Here is an 11,019-nt window from a genome sequence, read left to right as displayed (position 1 = left end):
TTCACTGGAGACATGGCAACATTACCTGCGGCCTAAGGAATTCGTCAGCCACACTGACCACGAGGCACTAAAGCATCTCAAGTCTCAACACAAGTTGAGTAAGAGACACATACAGTGGGTCAATTTTGTGGAGCCCTTTCTCTATGTGATCAAGTACAAAGTTGGCAAGACCAATGTCGTTGCCGATGCACTATCTAGGAGGTATGCTTTAATTGCTTTACTTGATGCTAAACTCCTTGGATTTGACCTTATCAAAGAATTCTATGATACCGACTCTGATTTTTCTGATATCTACAAGTCTTGTGTTAAGTCGGGTCAGGGTACGTTCTTCATACATGATGGATTTCTGTATTGTAATGACAAATTATGCATTCTGTCATGCTCTGTTCGTGAGTTACTAATCCGTGAGACTCACGGAGGTGGTTTGATGGGACACTTTGGTGTCACCAAGACCTTGAGACTTTACAGGAACATTTCTATTGGCCACGCATGAGGCGGGATGTGGAGCGAGTAGTGTCATGCTGCATCACCTGTCACGTGCCAAGTCCAAGCTCCAACCTTTCGGTTTGTATACACCTCTACCTATCCTTTCAGCACCATGGGTCGACATTTCAATGGATTTTGTGCTTGGTCTGCCTAGGAGTAAAAGGGGTCATGATAGCAATTTTGTCATCGTTGATCGCTTTTCTAAAATGGCTCATTTCATTCCATGTCATCAGACGGATGATGCTACTAACATAGCTGATCTCTTCTTTAAGGAAGTTGTCCGTTTGCATGGTGTACCTAGGACCATTGTGTCTGATAGAGATGTCAAGTTCCTTTCTTACTTCTGGAAAACTTTGTGGGGGAAGTTGGGCACTAAGTTGCTATTTTCTACATCTAGTCATCCCCAGACCGATGGTCAAACTGAGGTTGTTAATCGCACCTTCTCTACCCTACTCAGGGCCATCATTAAAAAGAATCTCAAAAGTTGGGAGGAGTGTTTACCATATGTCGAGTTTGCTTATAACCGTACAGTTCATAGTGCAACGCAGTTTTCTCCATTTGAAATTGTTTACAGTTTTAATCCTTTGACTCCCTTGGATTTGATGCCTTTGTCTTTGTTTGAGCGTACTAACCTTGATGGCAAGAAGAAGGCTGAGTTTGTCCAGGCTTTGCACCAGCAAGTTAGGGCCAACATTAAAGCTCGCACCCAGCTGTACCTCAAGCATGCCAACAAGGGTCGGAGTCGCGTGGTGTTTGAACCAGGTGACTGGGTCTGGTTACACTTGCATAAGGAGCGTTTTCCTGTCCAGCGTCACAACAAGTTGCTACCCCGTGGAGATGGACCATTCCAAGTTGTGGCGCATATGAATGAAAACGCCTACACGCTCGCTCTTCCAGGTGAGTATAATGTCTCAGCTACCTTTAATGTCGCTGACCTAAGTCCCTATCTTGCAGATGATGAGGTCGATTTGAGAACAAATCTTTCGTAATGGAGGGGAATGATGAGGAGGTTGAGAGAACTATCCAAGTGGAGCAAGTGAAGGTGCCATTGGGGCTTATGACACGAGCTCGCGCGAAGAGATTGAATGAGACACTACAAACATTGGTTCGTGCGGCCCGAGAGTCAAGTGGAGAACCAAAGGCCATCGAGGGCCTTAACGAAACTAAGCTTGTTGTACTAGTTTCGGCCATTCTTGAAGATTAGAAGCCACGATTTGGCTACGGGGGTCCATGGCCCATTACTAGTTTCCCATTACTAGTTTAGTAGAGTGTAATAAATAGGCCTAACTAACTTGTTGATACGAACGGCACCAACCTTGTGATGCAACCCATACAGACAGGATAGGATCTAGAAGGCGCAGACTCACATTGATGACACACGAACACATTGGAATCACCTAAACCCGTTGATCACATGGTCAACGAACCTCGATATTGGCAGAAGACGCCACAATCTAGCGTGGTCCTAGATTGATAAGTCAAATGAATACCTAAGAACAATTCTAAGATATTCAATGGTGCTTCAATGACGTTTTGAGAGAACTCTCAAAATATATTTGTATTAATCATCAAAAACTAATTATGAAGGTCCCTTGCCTTGACTATATATAGCCATACAACTTGAAAACCTAAAGTGACTTGAAAACCCTAACTCGGCTAGGCTAGGCCTTTGGCCCGATTTCACTACTCAAATCCACTATCTAATGGTCAGTTTATAATCGATCCAATGAAGGCTTTAAGCTAGCCCAACATAACCCAATAAAAGCTAATTAACCAACTTAAGTAATAGTGAGCCTAGACTCTATAAATCGGATCCAACTCAACATGAGGTCTTGGACCAAATTTATTCCTAGCAAATAAAATAGAAATCTGGAAAATAAACTACTAACTATTACTAAAAGATTCAATCTCTTGCAGCCCAAAACATGGCCCATAAGCGGCCCATATTTCGTATCATTCCCCTCCTCTTGAAAAAGATTTGTCCTCAAATCGTGTTTGGAAATGAATGGTACTACAAGAGCTAGCAGTATGAAACCTCAAATCTCCACATATTGGCTCTCTTAGAATGAATGATACTTGCATACGTCATGATTATTGTAATTCGGTGCACATGTCTCTTGGTCAGCTTGAAAATGCTCACTATCCGCCATGGGAAACTCAAGGCTTTACTCCAACCACTCCAAAGCTCTCTAATCAGCCTTGTGTCATGAATGGTCGAATTTAGACCAATGGATTTAGGCATAGAACATGCCAAGATCAACTCAATTTTTCCTTGCTTAACCTGCATAAAAGTAGAAACACTAAACAAAGTGGAGTTAAGATCGTTAGAAAAAATATATGATCTCACATCCTTTCTCACAATCAGATTACTCTTAGAATTTTTAATCTCTTTCTCATGCTCAGTAGCTGACTTTTTCCCCTCATTATTCTCAACCTCTTTCTCCTTTTCAACTCTCTCAAATTTTACCTCTTCAGTCACAATTCGCTCATCTAGCTCTTTCTTCATACTATAACGCTCATGCTCACTCTTCATGTATGCTAGATCACTACAAAATTGCTTACAATTAAGCGACACAAGCCTGGTACGACGGCAATTAAATGTGAAGGAATACTTATTAGTATATCCATCATATTTAACTTCTCAATTAAACATCCACCATTGTCCCAACAGCACATGCGTCACTTGAATGGGAACTACATCACACAACACCTCATCCACGTATTGGCCAATACGAAAAGGAACAAGTGTGTGCTTAGTAATCCAAATATCACCACTGTCACTTTGCAACTTGTAAGGTCGAAGATGGTCAATGGTTGGAAGATTCAATTTCTCAACCAATACAGTACTTGTGAGGTTAACTTCACAACCCTTATCAATGGCTAAGCTGCAAACTTTATCCTTGATGTGGCAACGTGTATAAAACCAATCATTTTTTTGAGCTTTGATGATTTTCAATTGCTCAGTTATCTCATGCAATGCCATAGTAGTTACTCCTTTAGGCATAAGATGGTGAAGCTCTAGTTGAGCATTCGTTTGTCTCATACTTTTATTACCTGCAAAACTCAACAAACATTAGTAGAATAGTCCTCACTCACTCCCTTACGTGTTTCACTCACTGTCGTGTATCACTCAAGTGTTTAAAACACTCTAATGTTCTCACCACTCACTTCTCAAAAACCTCTTGATAGCTTACCTTGAAGAAATTAGAACTCCTCCCCGGCAAACAATCAGCTTCCAATTTGGATCACGAGAATGTGGCAATCCTCAATTGAATAGGAATGATTGACTCGAGAGACAATAAGATGGACAGACTAAAATTGAAAAGACAGGGATGACTGAGACATAGACAGCAATGAAGACAAAGACTCGACCAAAAAAAAGAGAAAAATACTCTTTTTTTTAGATGCAAGCTGTCTTTGCTTGTTAGTAGATCCAAATGGCCTTCTATAGAAAGGAATGGGTGGCGGCTATCTACCTAAAATGTAGGAAAGGTGGCTGAAAAGAAAAGGCTAAGGAAACTCCCAAAATGTAGGAAAAGGTAAGGGCTAAAATGTAGGAAGGAAATCCCTAAAAAGTAGAGTAAGGTGGCGGCTGGAATGTAGGCTAAAAAGTAGGGGCAATGTTGCTAAAGTGTAGGAAGGCAATCCCTAAAAAGTAGGAAGAGTGATTCCTAAAACGTAGTTATGTGTCTTGATTGGAAATCAAACAACTTTGGCAACCAAACAAGATTAGGAAACCAATCAAAGGTAGCAATCTTAATCAAGAACTTTGGAAACCAATTGCAATTAGGAAAATACAATCAAGGATCACGGCTGGTTTAGGCTATTTAAACACAATTGGCGTGACACTTAACCCACAAGACAAGTTCAATTTCGGCTTCCTTAGGCACAAAACACACAAGGTAAATTCGGTGTTGGCTCAAGAACAAGAACTCAGAGATGGACAATCAACAAGGTGACACCAATAACCCTCCTCAGGCTCCCCCCCCAACGGGTTACCCAAGATGTCCCGAAGAAATTCACTCCAAAACCAAGGAAACCCTTCACCACCGCAAGAGAGTACAAGAAATTTTTCACTAGGAGAATGAAACAAGTTCCCAAGACTCAAGGTGTTCAAGAATTTCAAGAAGTAGTGGACCAAAACTTTTGATTTTGTTTTGTAGTTTCGGACACACTATGTAAGCTTCGACTAGTGGCAATAAAATTTTGGAAATTTCTGACTTGACCGAATCAATGTTGCTCGCTATTTTCTTTTATTTTTTTGAACAACGAAACACAAGGTGTGGCTGCTAGGGTTTTGACCTAGATTGGCCGCAACTGAATTTTTGGTATGGCCGAAAAGGAAAACAAATCAGATTACCTTACTTGCCAAAAGTATTCACGATACACTTGGTTGTTCCAAGAATTCAAGATTTGCCAAGTTTCCACTCTAGTGCTTCAAGAAATTCAAGATTGATGCTAGAATCAATCAAGAACTTCAAGATTCACCAAGACTTGTGGTATACTTCCCAAACAACGGCTTACAACTCCAAAACAGTCCACAACTCACGAATTGCATGGAGAAAATTTGGACAGCCCACAATGGTTTCCACCCTTGAAAACAAACCCTAATTTCGGACAAACAAGGAATAAACAAGGTATGGTAGCCGCTTCTTTCTCTTCTTTTTTTTTGACTCAAGAATTCTAAACCCTAATGATTCACGGACTCACCACAAGGTGCGGCAGCCCCAACACAACTCGACACAACAACACCAAACGGACAGGGTACAAACTCCACGCAACAAGGATGACTAATGACACAATTACTCAACCAGAAACAGAATTTTGAATGCAAAAAACAAGAGTAACAACTTCAGATTTTTGGACAGATTTTTTTACTCTCAAATATGACAAACAACTTCAGATTTTACGCGGACAGATTTGAAGACAAAAGCTGCAGAATTTGACCCAACACAATGAAGAGAAAATGACACCAAAAACCAGAAAAGAAATGACACCAAAGAAAGACAAAACGACACAAAGGAACGAAGGGATATACGTGATACCTTCAACTAGCTCTGATGCCAGCTGATACGAACGGCACCAACCTTGTGATGCAACTCGTACAGACAGGATAGGATCTAGAAGGCGCGGACTCATGTTGATGACACACGAACGCAGCGGAATCACCTAAACGCGTTGATCACGTGGTCAACGAACCTCGGTATTGACAGAAGATGCCACAATCTAACGCGGTCCTAGATTGATAAGTCAATTGAATACCTAAGAATGATTCTAAGATATTCAATAGTGCTTCAATGAAGCTTTGAGAGAACTCTCAAACTGTATTTTTATTAATCATCAAAAACTAATTATGAAGGTCTCTTGCCTTGGCTATATATAGCCATACAACTTGAAAACCTAAAGTGACTTGAAAACCCTAACTCGGCTAGGCTAGGCCTTTGGCCCGATTCCACTACTCAAATCCACTATCTAATGGTCAGTTTATAATCGATCCAATGAAGGCTTTAACCTGGCCCAACATAACAATAAAAGCTAATTAACCAACTTAAGTAATAGTGAGCCTAGACTCTATAAATCGGATCCAACTCAACATGAGGTCTTGGACCAAATTTATTCCTAGCAAATAAAATAGAAATCTGGAAAATAAACTACTAACTACTACTAAAAGATTCAATCTCTTGCAGCCCAAAACATGGCCCATAAGTGGCCCATATTTCGTATCACTTGTGGTTTGGACCTTAGTCGTTGTTAGTCTTTGGGTCAATGGTCTAGCCCATATGGGCGACATTAGTGAGTAGCTTGGCCCATTAGTCTTTATTACTAGTTAGTTTTTAACTTAGAATTTGGGTTGTAATGCTCAATTTTTGATGATTAATAAAAATACTTGAGAGTTCTCTCAAAGCTTCATTGAAGCATCCTTGAATATCTTAGAATCATTTTCTTTGGTATTCAATTGACTTATCAATCTACGACCGCGCTAGATTATAGCGTCTTCTACCAATACCGAGGTTCGTTAACCACGTGATCAACGGGTTTAGGTGATTCTGCTACGTTCGTTCATCATCAATGTGAGTCCTCACCTTCTAGATCCTAGCCTTTCTGTACGGGTTGCATCACAAGGTTGGTGCTGGTCGTATAAGAATGTGACTCAGCATAGTAAGAATGTTCGCCAATCCAAGGTGAAATTGGTTGCCTGGTCGCGAGGAGAGTGTTAACCGCCCGTGTTAAGGAGGATGAGCAATTACAGCATAAAAATTTGTTTCACACTAGGGTAAAATAAATGACAAGTTGTGCAGTCTCATCATCGATGGCAGAAGTTGCACTAATGTTGCAAGTTTGATCATGGTGGAGAGCTTAGGGCTGTCCACAACCAAACATCCGCATCCCTATCGACTTCAAGGGTTAAATGAAGACGGCGAAATCCGTGTCTACAAGTAGGTACGCCTTCCTTTCTCGATTGGTCAGTACTATGATGAAGTCATATGCAATATTGTACCTATGCTACTCATGTGATACTAGGAAGGCCTACCATGGCAATTTTATAAGCATGTTACTTTTAATGGTAGGTCTAACAAATATACTCTTCTGTATGATGGTAAAAGAATGGTCCTCACACCTTCACAAGTGTATGAGGACCAACTTAAATTGCAAAGAGAATGTGACTTAGACCGACAAAAAAGAAAACAAAAAGAGGCAGAATCTGGAAATTGTTCGACCTCTACGTTTGAGCAATCGACCCAAGGGAAGAGTGTTGTCACTAGTGTTACAAATGAACAAGCATTAGTTAAGTCAAACACTAGGAAACAAAACATGATAATAAAGGCTAACGACATTAGGAATGTTGTACAATCTAATCAGCCTTTGTTACTTGTGCTCTGTAAACATGTGCTCTTGAATGGTAATAAACTCGACAAGGCATTGCCTTCGAGTGTAGTTGCTTTGTCGCAGGTTAAGCAAGGAGAGTTTGAGTTGATCATGGCATGTTCCATCCCTAAATCTATTGTTTGAAAGGGATTTCTTGCACTGGAATCTGGTCCTATGCTGTCTTACCATTTTGCAACAAGTGTTCAAAGTGATGATCAGTCTGATGAAGTTGAACGTGTTCTTCATTCTCTCAGTTGCATTTTGGAGGATCCAAGAAGCTGTAACCTTGCTGCCAATGAACCATACATTCTACAGTGCATCATGGAACCGAAGCTATATGCATTGTCTTTGAGGAGTCATTGGAGTAAAGCCATGAGTTTTTCTTGGCCAGTTGTGAGCATTTTCAAACTGACCAATAGACATGTGCACTGAATCATAGTAATCATGACGTATGCAATTATCATTCAGTCTAAGAGGGCCAAAATGTGGTGGCGTTAGATTTGAGGTTTCATACTACCAACTCCTGTAGTATCATCCAGTTCCATCCAGATTTGAGGACAAATTCTTCTCAAGTGGAGGGAACTAATGTGTGCACGGATGGCGGCCTTGACTCAAGGCTTTCATAGAGACATTGAAGGCTTGAAAGATGTTAATCAAGTTGTCTCTACTTTGATTCAAGCCGACTTGTCTACACGTTGATCCAAGCCAATGAGGCATCGAATGATGGCCACGCATATCCGTAATGAGTTGACCGATTGTTAGTTGGGTTGATTGTTATTGAGTCCTTAGTTGCTGGTTGGTTTGTTAGTCGTGTTTTAATTAATAGTTTATTAGTTATTGGAGTCAAATAATCGGCCCACCCATGTTCAAGAGTGGACCGAATCTTTTTTCTAGTTTAAGTAGATGGGCCGCATTATGTGAGGCCCCTGTCCGTTCGTAAGTTGATATTAGGGTTATTCGTTATTTTGTACGGTTAAACTAAGGTTTTAGGGCTAAGGAGAAACCCAAATCTTGGCTAAGATTGAAAACCCTAACTTTGCTTAAGATTTGTTATATGCGGTATTCTAGTGTGTGTTTTGGCGCAAGAAAAAAATGGATTTGTTATCGTATACCGAGGTTTAACAAGTTTAAAAAGGATAAGCCAACCTCTAGTGGTATAAATTATTAGAAAGCTTAAGTTGGGTTTAAAAACCCTAATTTTGCCAATATTATAAAGTTGTGGTTTAATTGTTTTATTTATGGAGAAAGTATGTTTAAGTAGAAGTGATTAAGATGGGAAAGTGATTAGTGAAGTACTTAAGTGGGATTATGTGTTTTAAACTAGATTAAGTTATAACCTATGGAGTAAATTGAAAGATTATCAAATGTTTGGGGGAAAATGTATAAGAAAGAGAAAGTTGGAGTGCAAGGGTTAAAAATGCAATTGAGGAACTTTTATGTGATTGGTTAGCCTTAAAAATATCTCTCCTAAGTGGTCTTGCACCACATATTAGTCTCAAGGGCCATAATTAAGTCATTTGTGAGACAAACAAAACAAAAATTAGAGAGAAAAAAATAGAGAGAGAGGGCCGGCCACCTTGAAGTGAGAAACCAAAAGAAGTTTGTGAAGTTCAATCAATTTCCTTCCATAAATCCTCATTTTGAAGCATAAAGAATCCACTTTGGAGTTGGCCTAAGATCATTAGTCATCTTACATCCTTAATCTTGAGGTAAAAAAGTCTATTTGAAGACTTAAGTTGATTATTGATTGATGAACTAGTGGCTATTTTTGGTAAAGGATCTTAGTTGTGCTTGATTATGGTACCTCTTATGTCTATCACTTGTTTTTATGAAGTATCATGGTTAATTTTTGTGATTTATGTTGCTGGAAATTTCGGTCAAGAAAGAGAGGAATTAGGGCTTCTTGCTTTAATGCTTTCCTTAGTTGCTTTGATTGAGAAATTGATGTGTAGTGGTTGTGTTTGATAATTTGCCTCACTTGATTAGTTGATTTCTAGTAAAAATCTGGTTTGGGTTAAGAAACCCTAGATTCCATTAAGTTAGATTAGTTCAGCTTATGGCTATTGAGTTAGGGTTTGTGTAGTTAGATGTTAGAACAAGTTCTATGGTGCAAATAAAATTAGCTTAAGGATTATGGTTAGTATTTGGTGATTTTGGGTTAATTTGTGAAGGAATTTTAGACCACTCCTAGACTGATATAAGTATGGTTTTTGGGTATCAAATTGGTTAGAAAAACTCGCCTAAAAATCATAAGAACGGACCGTACGGTAGTGGCGCGAAAAAACGGCAAATCTGGGAAACTGGACAGTTCAGGATCCGAACTTCAGCTTTGTTTTTCTTGATGTTGTGTATGGATTCGGAAGTTCCTCAAAACATGAAAGTTGTAGCCTTGTAAGTCCTGCATATGCCTACAAAATTTCAGGTCAATCGGAATAGCGTAGCCTGAGTTATAGATGAAATTCTCAAGCCTGTTTTGACCATCAGATTCTGTGCGTTTTTCGTTTTGCTTCTGCCTGTGACATTTTCGGTTTTTATCCCGTACGATCTGGGATTTGACTCCTTCATAAGAAATGTAGATCTTGGTTTTGGATTCGAAACGGTATAAAATGCGTCGAAATCCGAGTTCCGTAGCTCCTGTTATGACCAAAACAAAATCGATCGTCAGAACTGCCTTGTATCTGGACAGTTCTGACAGATACTTTGACACTCAAATTTCGTTCTGTTCTGAGTGGATTCAGGTCTTGGCCAAAACATCAAAAGTTTAGCCTTATGTCCCAGCTTTCGAATGCCTTTGGAATTTCCTGATTTGGAATTTTGAGCTGGGAGTTGTGGTCCAGCAAACATACCCTGTTCGTCACTCTAAAGTGCGAATTTCTGGAACGGTTTTCTGCACTTTCGACCCATCTCCGCTCAGATCCGGAGTGAGGTGTCTTCATGAAAGTTATAGACTTTTCTCTTAGCTTCGTAACGGTACCTCATGTACCTTGATCTGACATTCCTAGCCTCACTTTTGATCAAACCGGTTTGGGAAGGCAGATTTGGCCATTTCCGTTTGCCGTTCCGTGCGGGTGCGTGCGCCCGATTTGCCGTTTCCGCACTTGCATGTGCCGATTTTGCCGTTTTGCTTGTTTTAGGTATATTAGTAGCCGTTTATGATATTACGTGACGCAATCTTCTATTTCAGATGGTGGTGAGCTAGGTGGAGCCGGTGGGGCCTACTAGCTACTCTTCGCGGCACAAATTTCGAATTTTGCTCTTTTGTTCGTTGTGTAAGTATTCAGGCAACTCTTATGTGTTAGTTGCTTATGTGTTTCGACATGTATGAAGAGGGTACTTAGGCGAGGGTGTACTTTATCGCACTCGCTCTAAACCCGAATTTATGCACATATTTGTACATGACATATGTATATGAATCATTTTGGAACTAAAACCCTTGAGCTTGTGGCTCGGGGTGATTTTGAATAATTTTGTGAAGTTTGTGAGTTTGGGGTGAGCTCTTGACCTTGATGGACTATTCGAGCCGGTTAGGGCTTGGTCGAAGTCAGTCCAACCTGGTTGGAGGTCACCAAGTTTGTGAATCCGGTTCACCGAGTATGTGGACCAAGTTTGTGACCCGAGCTTGTGACTCGAGCTCAAGTTTGTGATTTCGTTCGCCCGGGCAAGTTT

The sequence above is a fragment of the Coffea arabica genome, chromosome 6c (assembly GCF_036785885.1).
Source record: "Coffea arabica cultivar ET-39 chromosome 6c, Coffea Arabica ET-39 HiFi, whole genome shotgun sequence".
Taxonomy (NCBI): domain Eukaryota; kingdom Viridiplantae; phylum Streptophyta; class Magnoliopsida; order Gentianales; family Rubiaceae; genus Coffea; species Coffea arabica.
Note: the sequence above shows the minus strand (reverse complement) of the source record.